Source organism: Eublepharis macularius, chromosome 9 (assembly GCF_028583425.1).
Source record: "Eublepharis macularius isolate TG4126 chromosome 9, MPM_Emac_v1.0, whole genome shotgun sequence".
Classification (NCBI taxonomy): Eukaryota; Metazoa; Chordata; class Lepidosauria; order Squamata; family Eublepharidae; genus Eublepharis; species Eublepharis macularius.
In genome coordinates this window covers 57,104,622-57,122,909 of record NC_072798.1, presented here as the reverse complement: position 1 = coordinate 57,122,909, position 18,288 = coordinate 57,104,622, and the positions used below count along the sequence as shown (strand labels likewise).

General features: G+C 47.7%; 1 protein-coding gene and 1 pseudogene across 2 annotated transcripts in view; both read right to left on the bottom strand.

Annotated features, from left to right (window-relative positions):
• The window catches only part of PAWR (pro-apoptotic WT1 regulator), a 118,155-nt gene that overhangs the window by 13,603 nt on the left and 86,264 nt on the right, over window positions 1-18,288 (bottom strand). The window lies entirely within an intron of this gene.
• On the bottom strand, window positions 13,836-13,983 carry LOC129336381 (U2 spliceosomal RNA; annotated as a pseudogene).

Below are 18,288 nucleotides of genomic sequence, written 5' to 3'. Positions count from 1 at the left end.
CATGGCCTCCCCAAGTAGGTCCTCTCAGCCCCTAAAGTCCACCCCTTACAGCCCCACACAAACCCAATTCCCCCCCAGCTGCCACACACAGACCCAAATCCCCACATTAGCCCCTCACAGACCCAAATCCACCCCCACCTGCCCCACACCCATAACCCCAGGAACAGGCTGGCAAAGGCCAGCCCTCTCCCTTTGTTCCCTATGCTGGGAACTTCTAAACTCTCTTTCCCAGGGCAATTCTGCACAGCCCAGGGGTGCCACAATGGTGGGCACACTTCTGAGTGCCAGCTGGTCCCTGTGAAAGAGCACCTGAACCACAGACACCCTCCCTCAAATTCCCCCACCACCTACAGAGATGGCTGGCCAGCCAGCCCCATTGTTCCCTATGATGGGAACCAACTGCACAACAAAGAATAAAACAAGAACAACACAAAATAAAGTTTTAAATTTTTTTCTCCCTTCCAAAGTACAAGTAGGCAAAGCATTATGACACATTACACCAGCAGTCCCCCACACAGAAAAATAACACAACTCACTTAACGTCAGAGAATCACAAAGCATGATTCCTGTCAAAAAGACTTTATTTCTTGAACAGCTTTAGGTTACACAGCAGGGGGGAACACCAAAGGGCATGGCAGCACTATCTTACACAAAAATAACACAACTCACTTAACATCAGAGAATCACAAAGCACAATTCCTGTCAAAAACACTTTATTTCTTGAACAGCTTTAGGCTACACAGCAGGGGGGAAACACCAAAGGGCATGGAAGCAGTATCTTAAACAAAAATAACACAACTCACTTCACATTAAAGAATCACACCAAAAAATTGCTGTCAAAAGCACTTTATTTCTGTAACTGCTTTAGGTTACACAGTAGGAAGGCACCACAGAGCAGGAAAGCAGTGTACTACACAAAAATAACACAACTCACTTCACATCAGAGAATCACACAAACACAATTGCTGTCAAAAACGGTGAAGTGGGTTGTATTATTTTTTGTAGTACATTGCTATCATGCCCTGTTGTGCCCTCCTACTGTGTAACCTAAAGCTGTTCAAGAAATAAAGTGTTTTTGCCAGGAATTGTGTTTTTGTGATTCTCTGATGTTAAGTGAGTTGTTGGTTGTTGGGGGTTTTCCGGGCTGTCTTGCCGTGGTCTTGGCATTGTAGTTCCTGACGTTTCGCCAGCAGCTGTGGCTGGCATCTTCAGAGGTGTAGCACCAAAAGACAGAGATCTCTCAGTGTCACAGTGTGGAAAAGATGTAGGTCATTTGTATCTACTCAGGAGGGGTGGGGTTGAGCTGAGTCATTCTGTAAGAGTTTCCCAGGGTGTGGAATGCTAATGGCGGGAGGCTTCACTGTATCCCGAGGCGGTTCTTTTGCATATGGATTGGTGCTTGATGTGCTAATCTTCTCTGCAGGGCTATTGTCGGGTGTGGAGTGTTTTGTTGGCCTGGTGTTTTTCAGAACTGGAGCCCATGCTCTGTTCATTCTTAAGGTTTCTTCTTTCCTGTTGAAGTTTTGCTTATGCTTGTGAATTTCAATGGCTTCCCTGTGCAGTCTGACAAAGTAGTTGGAAGTGTTGTCCAGTATTTTGGTGTCCTGGAATAAGATACTGTGCCCTGTTTGAGTTAGGCTATGTTCAGCCACTGCTGATTTTTCAGGCTGTCCAAGTCTGCAGTGTCTTTCATGTTCTTTTATTCTTGTCTGGATGCTACGCTTTGTGGTCCCGATGTAAACTTGTCCACAGCTGCAGGGTATACGGTATACTCCTGCAGAGGTGAGGGGATCTCTGCTGTCTTTTGCTGATCGTAGCATCTGTTGTATTTTTCGGGTGGGTCTGAATACTGCTTGAAGGTTATGCTTTTTCATAAGCTTTCCCATCTGATCAGTAATTCCTTTGATATATGGCAAAAACACTTTTCCTGTGGGAGACTGTTTTTCTTTGGTTGTTTGATTCATCCTGGGTTTGATTGCTCTTCGGATTTCATTTCTGGAGTAGCCATTTGCCTGAAGTGCGTGGTTTAGATGATTAATTTCCTCATTGAGAAAGCACGGCTCACATATCCGTCTTGCACGATCCACTAATGTTTTCATTATGCCTCTTTTCTGTCGGGGGTGGTGATTGGAGTTTTTGTGTAAGTACCGATCAGTGTGAGTTGGTTTCCTGTAGACCTTGTGACCTAACTGAAAGTTTGCTTTGCGGATGACCAAGGTATCCAGGAATGAGAGTTTTCCCTCACTTTCTTTCTCCATTGTGAATTGTATGTTCAGGTGGATGTTGTTGAGATGATTCAAAAACTTTTGAATCATCTCAACAACATCCACCTGAACATACAATTCACAATGGAGAAAGAAAGTGAGGGAAAACTCTCATTCCTGGATACCTTGGTCATCCGCAAAGCAAACTTTCAGTTAGGTCACAAGGTCTACAGGAAACCAACTCACACTGATCGGTACTTACACAAAAACTCCAATCACCACCCCCGACAGAAAAGAGGCATAATGAAAACATTAGTGGATCGTGCAAGACGGATATGTGAGCCGTGCTTTCTCAATGAGGAAATTAATCATCTAAACCACGCACTTCAGGCAAATGGCTACTCCAGAAATGAAATCCGAAGAGCAATCAAACCCAGGATGAATCAAACAACCAAAGAAAAACAGTCTCCCACAGGAAAAGTGTTTTTGCCATATATCAAAGGAATTACTGATCAGATGGGAAAGCTTATGAAAAAGCATAACCTTCAAGCAGTATTCAGACCCACCCGAAAAATACAACAGATGCTACGATCAGCAAAAGACAGCAGAGATCCCCTCACCTCTGCAGGAGTATACCGTATACCCTGCAGCTGTGGACAAGTTTACATCGGGACCACAAAGCGTAGCATCCAGACAAGAATAAAAGAACATGAAAGACACTGCAGACTTGGACAGCCTGAAAAATCAGCAGTGGCTGAACATAGCCTAACTCAAACAGGGCACAGTATCTTATTCCAGGACACCAAAATACTGGACAACACTTCCAACTACTTTGTCAGACTGCACAGGGAAGCCATTGAAATTCACAAGCATAAGCAAAACTTCAACAGGAAAGAAGAAACCTTAAGAATGAACAGAGCATGGGCTCCAGTTCTGAAAAACACCAGGCCAACAAAACACTCCACACCCGACAATAGCCCTGCAGAGAAGATTAGCACATCAAGCACCAATCCATATGCAAAAGAACCGCCTCGGGATACAGTGAAGCCTCCCGCCATTAGCATTCCACACCCTGGGAAACTCTTACAGAATGACTCAGCTCAACCCCACCCCTCCTGAGTAGATACAAATGACCTACATCTTTTCCACACTGTGACACTGAGAGATCTCTGTCTTTTGGTGCTACACCTCTGAAGATGCCAGCCACAGCTGCTGGCGAAACGTCAGGAACTACAATGCCAAGACCACGGCAAGACAGCCCGGAAAACCCCCAACAACCATCGTTCTCCGGCCGTGAAAGCCTTCGACAATACATTAAGTGAGTTGTGTTATTTTTGTGTAAGATAGTGCTGCCATGCCCTTTGGTGTTCCCCCCTGCTGTGTAACCTAAAGCTGTTCAAGAAATAAAGTGTTTTTGACAGGAATTGTCAAACACTTTTGTTTCGGCATTCTTTCGGCATTCTGAATGCCGAAACGCACATCCCTAGGTCTGACTGGAGTTAGCCTGTCAGTTATAGTAGGGAAGTTACATAGTTGCAGTTTAGTTTTCTAGTGTTGAAAGGCTGTCAAAGCCAAGAGTTCTGTTCCATAGGAAAAGGGGGGGGCAAGGAGTATACAGTCAGCATTGTTACAGTTAAACAGTCATTCTTGGCAATTGCCTTGTGTTAGTTGGTTGTACTGTGATTCCTGAATTTAAAAAATCCGTTTACTGAATCTGTCTCTGCCTGATCTGATCAGTGCGGATATTTTGGGGAAGATCCATGGAACAGAAACTGACATTTTGCCAAGAATCATCTTTTCCTCCTATGGACCTCAGAGGACACACCATTGGCCCATGTGAAATGGCAGTCGAGCCAAGAAAGAGCAGTCTGGTGAAATCCAAAGGAGACTAAGGAACTCAGTGGGAGGAATCCAAGCTAAAGGTGAAAGAGGTGAGGGGGCCCGGGATAATACCGCAGACAGACCTGGACTTCCTACCCTGGCTGGCAGCGACTCCCCGAAGCTGAGCTCCTCGTTCCCACGCCACTGCAGACAGACAGCTTAGAGACAGGAGGAGGTCTAAGCTTTTCATGCCGAGTGGGGGGAATGAAGAAGCCGTCCTGAGTGATGAGGGGAAAGACTCCAAAGGCCATGACACCCAGGAAGTACGAGCTCTACAGGAGGAAGTGGAAGAGCTTAAAGTGGCAATGAGGGAGATAGTGGGAGGAATGAGGGAACTCCTGCAAAGCACCCAAGTATTGAGACCCCCAGCTGATTTGCTACAGAGACGTTCCAATTTACCCAGGGACCCTTCTCCCTTACCACCCTTTCAACAGGGAGGCCACACACCATATTATCATGATCAACCAGTGAGGCCCTTGATCCAGGGTCAAGCCCCCCTGATTTGGCAGAAGTTAGAAGCACGATTTGAGGGGGACCCTGAAGACTTGGCGTACTTCCTGGTACAGGTGGGGGAATTTTTACATGAGTGGGACCATACCTTCCCCAGTGACCTTAGCCAGGTGAACTATATTGGGTCCCGTTTAGGGGGGTCAGCAGCCAAATGGTACGTAACTCTCTATGTGGCACAAGCCCCCGAGCTACAAAATGTAAACGTGTTCATGCAATCTCTTGAAGAGCAATATGAATTCCTCCAATACACTTTGGAGGAAGAGAGCAAGAATCCACCTGAAGCGCCTGAGGCAAGGCAATCGCCCTGTACGTGAGCATGCAGCCAAGTTTAGAGAGCACACAGCTGAGGGATTGGACAGAGGGAGTGAAAATTGAATTTTTCCGAGCTGGCTTAAATCCAGATTTGGTGGCTAAGGCCCTAGTACAGGATGATCCAATAACCTTATTAGAATGGATCCAGCTAGCTTGCAAGATCGAGAATAGGGAACAGGTGGTGAAGTTGCTGCATCTACAACACCAGGCTGGACAGCGAAAGAACCTCGAGGAAGGACAACCACGAGATCTAAGGAGGGAATGGAACAGCCTCCTCCCTCTGGATGAGAAGGGCCAAAGGATTAGCCAGGGGTTATGCCTACAATGTGGGGGCGGCCATTTCACAGCAGAGTGCCCCGAGACGAGAAGAATGTACTCAGAACAAAGACGGAAGCTGAAAAGGACTCAGGAGAGGTGGCCTAGACCCAGACCTTGTCACACCAAGAAGAAGGAGACGGCAGGGGTGGTGGCTCAAGCGCACAGGGACACTGAGGTATATAGTGTGTGGGGGGGTCATCCTCAACTGATGAAGTAGACACCAAACCACTTGCGGGAAACGACAGAGACCTGCTGTAAAGGGCACCTGTTGGCAGGTCATGGAGGAGCAGGTGCCAACGAAGGTGAGATAGAAGGGAGCTCTATGCGTCCGTGTCATTGCCCTGCTGAATCTGAGGTGGGGGACCAATCTCCAAGTTAGGGCACTGATCGACTCGGGGTGTACTAGAGATTTGATTGCCCCCTCTCTAGTGACTGAACTGGGACTAAATGTACACCAACTGCCAGAACCATTAGTGTTTGAACAAATGGATGGTACGGTCATGAAGGGAACCCCCCCGCACACACACACAGGATTTGAAACCGAACCAATTCCAATGGGGATAGGGCACCACTGCGAGAACAGGACTTTCGTGGTCAGCCCAGCCACAAAGTTCCCGCTGGTGCTAGAGATGAGATGGCTGTACGATCATGAGCCATATGTTAAGTGGAAAGCAGGCGAGTTGGATTTCCCGTTGAAACATTGTCATAAACATACGTGGAGCGACCAGTGGGGGTCCCAACTCCCTCCTATCACCGAGGCTATATGTTTAACCATTGAAGAGAGATATTCCTCCATGGAAGAGATATTCCTCCAGAATATCAGGACCTAAGCAAAATGTTCAAAGGAGAGGCAGACAAACTGCCCCCTCATCGGTCAACTGATTGTGCAATCGAATACCGGGGGGAAAGCTACCAAAAGGGAAACTGTATTCAATGAGCTTAGGGGAGAGGGAGGAATTACACAAGTTCATAGATAAAAACCTAGCTAGGGGTTTTATCCACCCAGCGAAATCTCCCCATGCTGCACCAGTGCTATTCAGGAAAAAGAAAGATGGGGGGCTGAGGTTATGTACCGATTATCAGGTAATTACTGCGGTCTCCATGTCTAATGCTTATCCTCTCCCACTTATTAGGGATAACTTGGGGATAGTAGCTCAAGGAAAGATATTCACAAAGCTAGATTTACGTGATGCGTATTTCAGGGTACGAATAAAAAAGGGTGACAAATGGAAAATGGCATTTAACACCCCACTGGGCCAATTCGAGTACCGAGTAATGCCGTTTGGTCTACAAGGGGCCCCAGAAGTGTTCATGAATCTAATTAACAACGCTCTGCATAATTATTTGTACAAAAGGGTGGTGGTCTATTTGGATGATGTACTGGTGTACACATAGGACCTTGCTTCCCATGTGAAGCTAGTAAGAGAAGTGTTCGTCGTCGTCCTTCTGTGCAGCCCCACATTGGGACTGCGCATGCGCAGGCCGGCCACGGAAAGATTTGACTAGCTATAGAATCGTGAAGAGGGGGACGCCCGCCGGTTCCGCGCGTGCGCGGATCCGTTCCCGCCAAAACCGGCATACTTAAGGCGAGCGTCCCCCACATTCCCTCAGTTCCTTTTTCGCCGCCGTCGGAATTGGTTCTGCTAGCGTTCTTTTTTCCAACTCTCATTATGGCCCTCTTCAAAAAGTGTCAGAAATGTTCGACGAAGATGACCCACTCCGATGGGCACGACTTGTGCCTTCTCTGTCTCGGGGAAGGGCACATTGTTCAGCGCTGTGCTATTTGCCAGTCGTTTACACCTAAGGCCCGCCACGACCGTTCCGCTCGACTGAAGGCCTTCCTCTGGGGGTCTAATCTTCTGCCCCAGGATCAGGCGGGTAAGCAGGATGCGCCTCGTTCGGCCGCTTCTCCCGCTCCTGGGCCTTCGTCTGACCCGGCTCGTGGTTCCTCGGATCCGACCCCCTCGGAACCGGCTGCGGTGCCGGCTACCCCCCTTGGGACCGAGGGTGCTACCCGCCCGAAGAAGCGCTCGGCGGAGCGCTCCGCTGTGGAACGGGCTGCTTCGGCGCCCCCGGCAAAAAAGTCGAAGTCTCGTTCGAAGCATCACAAACGAGACGTCTCCGCTCCCGCCACTCGCGGCCCTTCGCCTGTGTCGGCGTCCCTTTCAGCTCCTCCGCCGGATGCCTTGCACACGCCATCGCCGCCACACACGCCTCCACCGCATATAGAGGATGATTTCATCCCGGTTCCGAACTTCCCGGATCCGATCGTGGCCTTCGAACAGGGCTTGCCATCCGCTCCTGCCTCTACTGATCCATCCGTTCCGTTCTGGCCCCAACAGCAGGTCCCGGACGCCCGTTCGGTTCCGACCCCGTGGCTGCCTCCGGTGCAGAACTTCCCGGGCATAGGTGATGTGGCGACCTGGTCATCTTTTGTGTCCTGGCTCCAGTCATTGGCGGCGCTTGTCCAGCGCGCTGGCCTGGTCCCATCGGTACCTGCCTTCTCGTCGGCCGTGCCAGAGACGTCCGTGAGACAGCCAGGGCACGCGGTCGCTCCTCCGACACTGCCTCCGGTCTCCCGCGCGGAACCGATGCCATCTGCCTCTGCGCAGGTTCCAGAGTTCTCCGGTTCCGAGGACGAGGAGGGTCTGGCTTCCCCCTCTGAAGCTTCCTCCGACCTGGCTTGGGATCCGTCCCCTGACGACGCCGTGGGTGAGTCCAGAGCATCCTCTCCCACCGAAGATCATCGTATGCTTCCTGAGCAGATGATCCGTATGGCAGAAGCTTTGGAGCTGGATGTCACTTCTTCTGCCACGAAGCACAAGAGTAAGGTCCTCCAGGCGCTGTCCTCTGGTTCTTCGGCATCTGTGGCTTTCCCTCCGGTGGAGGATCTCGTTGATGCCGCGCACAACTTGTGGCAAGCACCGGCCTCGGTTCCGGCGACTGCCCGGAACCTGGAAAAATGTTATCGGCTGAAGCAGGAAGATTGTCCTTTTCTTTTCGCCCATCCGAAGCCTTCTTCCCTGGTCGCCGACGAGGTCAACGCTCGGTTCCGTCGAAACTCACAATCCGCTCCAGTGGATCGAGAAGGCCGGGAACTGGATGCCCTGGGTCGCAAGGTCTACTCCTCCGCGTCCCTCGCTTTTCGTATCGCCAACTTTCAAGCGATAATGGGATCATACAACCTGTTCCTATGGAACCGACTGTCGACCTACATTGCCGACTTGCCCGCTGCCAGTCGCCCCTTGGTCAAGGCTCTGCAAGCTGAGGCTGTGAAACTCGCAAAACAGCAGATGACAGCCGGGAAGGATGTGGCTGACTGTTCGGCTCGCTCCATGGCTTCCTCTGTGGTCCTCCGAAGGCATGCTTGGCTCCGCTCCACGGCCCTCCCTCTGGATAAGCGGACGAAGGTTAAAGATTTCCCCTTCGAGGGGAGCCTTTTATTTTCGGAGAAGACGGATGAAGCCCTGTCCCTCATGAAGAAGAATCACCAAACGGCTAAGTCCCTTGGCGTGATTGCTGACCAGTCGGCCTCGAGGTATCGTGCTCCTCGGTTCCAGTCCTTCCAAACGCCTTACCAGTCTTCCCAACCCTACCACCAGCGCCAAGGCCGCTATTCTTCCACTTACTACGGCCACCGTTCCTTCTCCGGTTCGCAGAAGGGTGCTGCTAAAAGGTCTTCTCGGAACCGAGGGAAGCAGGGACCTCAACGCTCCCCGAAAGGCCCCGCGTCGGGTCCGAAGCAGCTCTTCTGACTAGATCTGGACGCTGCCCTGCCTGCCTCCCAGGATGTTGGCCAGACCCCCTTGTTTGGGAAGAGGCTCCGACCGTTTCTGCCCGTTTGGCGGACTATCACTACTGACTCCTGGGTGTTGTCTATTGTAGAGCATGGCTACAGATTGTTGTTCACCTGCACCCCCCCACTCTCTCTGCCCCCTCGTTATACACCTGTTTCTGGTTCACTGTTGAATAATAATGTTCAGGAGTTGCTTCTAAAGGGTGCTGTGCGTGTGGTTGATCTTTCCACCTCTCCCTATGGTTTCTATTCTAGGTACTTCCTAGTGGATAAGAAGGATGGTGGTTCTCGCCCTATCCTAGACCTCAGGGGTCTCAACTCCTACCTTGTGACCCAGAAATTCAGGATGCTCACCCTGTCCAAGGTTATAGAGCTTTTGGACACTGGAGTCTGGATGGCCATTATTGACCTGAAAGACGCCTACTTTCACATCTCTATACGTGAGGGTTGTAGGAAATACCTCAGATTCTTCTGTGGGTCAGTGGCCTATGAATACACTGTTTTGCCTTTCGGGTTGGCTTCCGCTCCCCGAGTGTTTACCAAATGTATGGCTGTGGTGGTGGGCTTTTTACGCTCTCATGGATGTATCATCTACCCTTACTTAGATGATTGGCTCCTGGTTGGGCCTTCTGCCCTTGGGCTCAGGGATCAGCTCTCCCTTGTCACTTCACTGCTTAATAGCTTGGGCCTTCTCATTAATTTTGGGAAGTCCATATTTGTGCCTACGCCAATGATACGGTTTATTGGGGTAGTTCTGAACTCCTCTTTAGGGAGGGCGTTCCTACCTTTGGACCGTTTAAACCGCCTGGTTTCTCTGGTGCGTTATTTCCTGTCTCATCGCTACCAGACGGCCTTACTTATTCAGACACTCCTTGGGCTTATGGCCTCCACTACGAGTGTAGTGCTTCTGGCACGCCTCCATATGCGGCCCCTGCAAACCTGGTTCCTTCGACGTTTTAACCCTCTTCTGATGTCCCCTCAGCGGAAGTTCTCCATCCCAAGGGGTGTGCTGCGCTCTCTGGTTTGGTGGTCCCTCCCTGAGAATTTGTCCCGGGGCTCTCCATTTGGCACTTTCGTGGCTGACGTTACTGTCTCCACTGATGCCTCCAATCTCGGCTGGGGTGGCCGCTGTGGTTCTTTGACAGTGCAAGATGTCTGGTCGCCCTCTGAGGCCTCCTTGCACATCAATGTGTTAGAACTCCGTGCAATCCGGTACTCCCTTGCTTCCTTCACAGATGTGCTCCGGAACAAGCGGGTCCAGGTCCTGTCCGACAACACGACGGCCTGCTACTACGTGAACAAGCAAGGGGGAACGGTTTCACTCAGGCTCTGCAAGGAAGCCGCACGACTATGGTCTTGGGCGGCCCACAACAATGTCTACCCCAGAGCGATTCACATCGCGGGGGAGCTGAACGTGTCCGCAGACACCCTCAGCAGGGTATTTCTCCCGCAGCACGAGTGGTCCCTTCAGCCCAAGTATCTCCTTCCAGTTTTCCGCCAGTGGGGGTTTCCGGAGGTAGACCTCTTTGCTACGGCCTCCAACAGACGGGCCCCGCAATTTTGCACCAGGGCTGGGGTGGATCCTCGCTCCCTGGGCGATGCCTTCCAGATACCCTGGTCCCCAGGCTTCTTTTATGCCTTCCCTCCAACCCCGCTCCTGCACAAGGTTCTTTGCAGGATTCGAGTTTATCACACCCACTGCATCCTGGTGGCTCCATATTGGCCTCGCCAGGAATGGTTCCCCCTCCTGCTCTCCCTCTCGAAGGGATGTTGCCTACCCTTCCCAACCGCCCCGGACCTCTTGCTACGGGACGGTGTGTGGCACCACAATGTGGAGGTTCTGAAGTTGACGGCCTGGCTCCTGCTGGCCCCAGAGTGACCTTCTCTGCTGAGGTCTTGCGGATCCTTTTAAACTCACGAAAGCTCTCCACTAGGCTGTCTTACCAGCGCAAGTGGTCCCGTTTTTCCCAGTGGTTGGCTCCCAGAGGGACTTCCCCTTTTGTATGCCCTCTACCTTTAATTTTTGATTACCTGGTGGATCTGCACTCACGTGGGCTGGCTGTGAGCAGTATTAAGGTCCACCTGGCTTCGATCTCCGCTTTTCATGAGCGGATTGATGGGAAGACCGTGTTCAGCCATCACTTGTCCAAACAGTTTCTCAAAGGGCTTTTCAAAACCTTCCCTCCCAGGGTACCCCCGGTTCCACAGTGGAGTTTACCTTTGGTCCTGGCACAGTTAATGCTTCCGCCCTTTGAACCACTGGCTACCTGCCCACTGGCATTGGTGACATTAAAGGTGGTGTTTCTGGTGGCTATTACCTCCTCCAGAAGGGTTGGGGAGATCTCTGCCTTTCGGGCTGATCCCCCTTTTCTTCAGTTCTTTCCTGATAAGGTTGTCCTGCACCCTAGTCTGGAGTTCCTCCCGAAGGTGGTGACCAAGTTTCATCTACAACAGAAGGTTATCCTCCCTACATTTTTTCCCAACCCTTCTTCCCCAGGGGAACGAGCCTTGCACACTCTTGATTTGAAACGTGCTTTATTGTTTTATTTGCATGCAACAGCGACTTGTAGGAAGTCCCCTGCATTGTTCATTTGCTATTCTGGGCCCTGTAAGGGTCTGCCTGCTTCCCCACAGTCCATTTCCCGCTGGTTGGTGTCTGCCGTTAAACTTTGTTATACTAAAGCTGGTGTGCGGTGTCCTTTCTCCGTGATCGCCCATTCTACCCGGGCGCAAGCTGCTTCTGCTGCGTTCCTGCGAGGAGTTCCGCTTCGGGACGTCTGTCAAGCTGCCACCTGGTCGTCTCCGTCGACGTTCATCAAACACTACTCTGTGGACGTGAATGCGAGACGTGACTCGGCAGTTGGGACTGCTGTCCTGCACTCGTTGTTTCAGTGACACTCACACCCGCCCCCATTGGTGAGTAGCTCGCTATACTCCCAATGTGGGGCTGCACAGAAGGACGACGACGAAAAACAGTGTTTCTTACCAGTAACTGTTGTTCGTCGAGTATCTTCTGTGCAGACACACATTCCCTCCCTCCTGCCCCGCTGTGAGTGCTGTTTCGTACTATTTGGCCTCCGGCGGCTCAGGGGAACTGAGGGAATGTGGGGGACGCTCGCCTTAAGTATGCCGGTTTTGGCGGGAACGGATCCGCGCACGCGCGGAACCGGCGGGCGTCCCCCTCTTCACGATTCTATAGCTAGTCAAATCTTTCCGCGGCCGGCCTGCGCATGCGCAGTCCCAATGTGTGTCTGCACAGAAGATACTCGACGAACAACAGTTACTGGTAAGAAACACTGTTTTTAAGAACCCTGCTTCAGCATCGATTATTTGCCAACCTTTCTAAATGTGATTTCCACAGGAAAGAATTGGACTTCCTAGGCTACCAGGTGTACCACAAAGGTTTGGGAATGGACCCGGCAAAAACTGAAGCAGTGTTGGAGTGGGAAGCCCCCTGAACTCGGAGACAACTGCAATCTTTTTTGGGATTCGCAAATTTTTATAGACCCTTTATTAGGAATTTTGCCTAAGTTGCATTACTGCTCACTGATTTACTAAAAACCAAAGGGAGAAGCCCAAATGAAACTAAACCAAGCACAAAGTTAGTATGGCCTGGGGAATGCCAGAGAGCATTTATGGAATTAAAATCTAGGTTTACCTCCGAGCCGGTATTGCACCACCGAAATGAAGCTCATAAATTCGTAATACAGGTAGATGCAAGTGATGTGGTTATGGGAGGAGTTCTATTACAAGAAGGAGAAGATGGGAAGATGCATCCCTGTGCTTACATATAAAAAAAAATTCAGATGCCGAGCAGCACTGGGTGATCTCGGATAAGGAAGCAACCACTGTTAAACTGGCTTTAAGCACATGGCAGCATTGGCGGGAAGGGGCCAGGATACCTTTCAAGGTGTGGACAGACCACAGGAACTTGGAAGCTTTGAGAAAACCGTGCAGACTGGGAGTGGAGCAGCTAAGATGGGCAGAGTTTTTCTTCAGATTTAACTTCACCCCTAAACACTTCCTGGGGAAGTTGAATTTTTTGGCAGATGCCCTGTCTCGCCTCCCACAGCATGCCAGCCAGAGAAAGGAGGTGGTAGACACAAAGTTTTCCCCTGCCCAATTGGGGGGCAGTAGTTACTAGGGACCAAACTAGAAAGGGGACTTCCCCACTGCCTTCCCTTTCCATGGATTGAAGAGAGAACTAGAAAAAGAATCAGGGGAGGGATTACCAGAGCAATTTGAAAAGAGGATAAATGGATGTTGGTATCAAAAAGGGAAGATGTATATTCCACCGGGACTGAGGGGAGAAGTATTAAAAAAATTGCCATGATAGTAAGCTAGCAGGCCATTTTGGCTACCTCAAAACATTGAATCTAACCCAAAGGCAGTTCTGGTGGCCCAAAATGAGGAAGGATGTGGCCACCTGTCAAGTATGCTTAATGGGAAAACCGAGAGGGGGAAAACCACCAGGATTGTTACAAACAATGGAGAACCCCCTTGACCTTGGTCTGTAGTATCAATGGATTTTATCACGGATCTTTCTCCAAGTAAAGGAAATACAGTGATTTGGGTGGTGGTGGACCTCTTCTCTAAACAGGCTCATTTTGTCCCTTGTGCCAAGCTACCCACAGCCAAGAAGCTAGCCAGTCTGTTCATGTTGCACGTAGTGAGGCTTCATTCTTCCCCTGATAAAGTAATTTCGGATAGAGGCCCACAGTTTATTGCTAAATTTTGGAAACAGTTAATGGAAGTGACCAGCATCACCCAAGGGATGTCACTGGGATACCATCCAGAAACGGATGGGCAAATGGAAAGAGTCAATCAGGTGTTAGAACAATTTCTAAGGTGTTATATAAACTATCAGCAAGATAACTGGGCAGAATATTTAGCTTTTGCTGAATTAAACTGATAAGAACAGATTGACTACGCTTGATCTTAGCCAAAAGGCCGAGAAGCTTTTGCTGAATATTGTTATAACAACAGCATTCACAGCTCTACTGGAGCGTCGCCTTTAAAGATCACCCAAGGGTTTGAGGGCAAGGTGATGCCGTTTATTAGAGACACTCATCCAGAGAAAGGAGGAGAGGAGAAAACTGAACTCCACAATTGGTGGAGGGGAATTGTAGAACAATGGGACCTAATTTCACAGACCCTGAGAAAAGCAAAAGAGGATTATAAGGCCCAAGCAGACAAGAATCGCTCACCTCAAAGGGACTTAAAAGTAGGAGGACGGGTATTTATATCTACAAAGAACTTATGGGGAGAACAGTCTAGTAAAAAATTAGGTTGGAAGTTCGTAGGCCCATTCGAAATAATAGAAGTCATTAATGGAGTAACAGTAAGATTAAAACTACCAAAGAATTGAAAGAGTGTCCACCCCGTTTTCTATTGCAGCCTCCTAAAAAGGGCACCAGATCTGGACCAGTAGCACCCAGAACTGGGGACTCACCCCCCCCGATGGTGAACAGCCAACTGCATCATGAAGTAGAATCTATTCAGGATTCAAAACGCAAACGAGGGAAACTATTATACCTTATTTGGTGGAAACATTTTAATCAAAGTCACCAAGAGTGGGTCACAGTGGAAGATGTTAAAGCTCCAAAATTAGTTAGGGAGTTTCACAAACGATATCCAGATAAACCGAGGGGGAGCTGAAAATAAGGGGGGCAGAATGTCAGACAGTGGTTAACCTGTCTGGCATAGAAGGCAGAAGTTACATAGTTGCAGTTTAAGGTCTGACTGGAGTTAGCCTGTCAGTTATAGTAGGGAAGTTACATAGTTGCAGTTTAGTTTTCTAGCGTTGAAAGGCTGTCAAAGCCAAGAGTTCTGTTCCATAGGAAAAGGGAGGGGCAAGGAGTATATAGTCAGCATTGTTACAGTTAAACAGTCATTCTTGGCAATTGCCTTGTGTTGGTTGTACTGTGATTCCTAAATTTAAAAAATCCATTTACTGAATCTGTCTCTGCCTGATCTTATCAGTGCAGAAATTTTTGGGAAGATCCATGGAACAGAAATTGACAGCGGGCAGCAATGGAGAAAAATGGCATAAGGAAGCAACATGAAAGTGCTCTCAGTCGTCTTTTTCTAAACAGCTGCCCCAAATCCTTCAGCTTTTCCTCATCAGGATGGTAGTCAAATACTTTGATAAGAGCTGCTGTAGCACAGTGATTAAGTGGTGTGGCTGCAAATCAGCACTCTACTGGTTTGAATCCCACTACTGCCATGAACTCAGTAGGTGGCCTTGGGTAAACCACTGCTCTCAGTCCCAGCTCCTCGCCTGTATTGTGGGGATAATAATGACACTAACTTGTTCACCGCTCTGGATGAGCCATTAATCTGTCTAGAAGAGCAGTATAGAAGTACAGTTATTATTATTATTTCCTTTTCTGCACCTTTTCCTAATCTGCACTATTCTTTTAGAGATGTAGTGACCAAAACTGTACCTGGCATTCCAAATGCTGCTATGGGGTGTTTTATTTCCAATCCCATTGCTATTGAAGTGTTAGCAAAGTATATCCAGCTCTTTATCTTGCTATCAAAAATCCCTGGGTAATGCAATACAGGTCTTGAATTGCTGCCTGACTGCTGTGGTCAAATGGTTGAAACCCAGACAAGACAGAAGTGATGCTGGTTAGGAAAGGGGAGATCATGAAGGACATTGTTCTCTCCACTTTTGATGGGGTTCAATTGTCCCTTGGTTAAGAGCATAAGGGTTATACTGAATCCAGCATTACTACTACAGAAGCATGTTAATGAAGTTCCAAAAAAGGCCTTCTTCCAACTCTATCTAGCCCAGAAGATGGCCCCATACCTTGACATGGACAATCTGGCCACCAGGATCCATGCCACAGTAACATTTAGACTACTGTATATAGTTCTCTCCTTGAAGTCAACTCAGAGACTCCAGTTAGCGCAAAACATTGCAGGTCAGTTCTTACCAGTTGCTAAGTAGAGCATGCATATTATTCTCATTCTGCAGTCACTCCATTGGCTACCCATAAGTTACCAGGCTCAATTCAAATTATTAGCTATCACATACAAAGCTCTTCAAGGCCTTGGTCACTCATATCTCCAAGACCTTCTCTCTCCTAAGCTCTGCCATGGCAGCTCAATACCACCTGCAGACAGGTAAGATCAACAACTGCCTGCACATGCACATTCTCTGTGTTGGCCCCCACCCTGTGGAATGGCTTGCCTGATGAGGTTAGGAAAGCCCCCAATCTCTTGGATGTTAGCAAACTATGCAAAATAGAATTATTCAGGCAGTACTGTATCTAAATGGTTCAGAGAGATGCTTTGGAAAAGGGATAGGGACCAAACACTATACTACTGTGTACCGACTGTTGCTGTAACCAACTGCATAGCTTACGGGATGTTCCAGCAGGAGTTCATATTGTCTTACACTATGTAGTCTGCCTTAAGTCTCAGTGAGAAAGGTAGACTAGAAATAATGTAAATAAATAAATAAATAAATTTCTTGTAAAGGACTTTCTATTGCAGAACCAACTTTCTCATTAACGCCTTCTTTTCTACTTTATAATTATGTCTTTAAATAAATACTATGTCTATGAAAGCAGACATTAGGTTTATAGGTTTTATTGATTATTCTTTTACAGCTTTGATGGTTTAACTACAAGGATTTTATTGTTGGGAACTTTTTGATCCATAACTTGCTTGAATTAATTGAATTATTGTTAAATTATTTTTAGTTACTATTTTTTCTTTTGTTTTGTTAGTCACCTTGAGTAAGATGTTGGAAATGCAGGCTAAAAATAGATCAAATAGAACTAGGGATGTACATTCTACAATCAAGCTTATTCAGGTTCTACAGATCCAAAAGATGTTTTCAGATCCAATTTAGAGCTTCAAAAAGCACACTCCTCCAGTTTCAGGTATGCTGGCCATTTAATCTCCCCCCAACCCCCGCTTCCAGGGCTTTTTCAAAGAAGACCCTCAGGTTAATTGCTTTTTTAAAACGTTAAAGCTGTAATTCTCGGGACTAACAAAACTCTATAAGCCAGCCACAGAATTCTTGGCTTCTTTTTGAGAACCTATATACCCTCAAACTGAATAATATTTAATTTTATTGTGGGAAAAGATCTTTCATATTACCATCTGAAAGCACTCTTGCTGATATTAAATAGATTTTAAAGAGACAATACGTAAACTTTGCACAATACAATTGTTTCATGGAAGTAAATAGCATTGGGCTACAATATATTGGATTCTTCCAGGGCATGATGACACAATTGTAAGGAATTTTGCAGCCTAATACTATTACCATATTTGGCACTGCTTAATCTACCATGACAGATTTTTTAAAAAAAATCTATTTAAAAACAGGATATGCATGCTGCAACATACCAAGTTTATATTTTAACTCTCTAAATCCTGCTCGATTAATACTGCAGGAAAGGCCCATTCAACTAGTAAAAACACATCTTCTGCCTCTTTGCTTCACATGTTAACCTTTTTGTTGCACAGAAGCATTCCTGGATTGTTTCTATAGTCTCGGTTTGTGCTGAGATAAAATCTTGAAGGGATGGAAAGCAAATTTAGCCAAAAGGGGCTAGCAAAATACTATTTATTTCAAAGAAAAGACAGGGTATAAATATCTTAATGTATAAATATGAAGCGTAATTTGGGGCTACAGATAAAATAGAGATAGGTCTAAGAATCAGTGTAAATTAACTGGGTGAAGTTAAAATTCAGATTAATAAGACATTTTCATTTGTTTGCCCAGGTGCCTGAGTATAAAGAACAAGTGTGAGCTTTCAGTGTTAGCTAAATTTAATTACACAGATGTTATTTAAAAACTAAAGGAGGATCTGGAAAGACATGAGGATCCAAAACTTTTTGGATTTGCTAATAACATGTTTACCCATTCTCTTGTTCTTGTCTATGACTCTCCTGCTATTGATTGACTACTGCAATTAAAAGTTGGGAGAAAATGCTGACTGAGTTCATAAGGGTTCAAAAATATAATTATAGAATCATGGGTTGGAAGGGATCTCTAGGGTCATCTAGTCCAACCCCTTGTACAATGCAGAAAATTCACAAATACCCCCCCACACACACACAATCACACCCAGTGACCCTTAATTCCAGAGTTAATATATTTAACAATGCAAAAGCTTAAACATAGGAGGTGTTACACACACACCACTGACTCCCTATGCAGAAACATACCTACCGAGAATCCCCTATCCTCCTATAGCTTCTGTAGCAAGGGGTTCAAGGAGACTGTATATTGAATCAAAACAA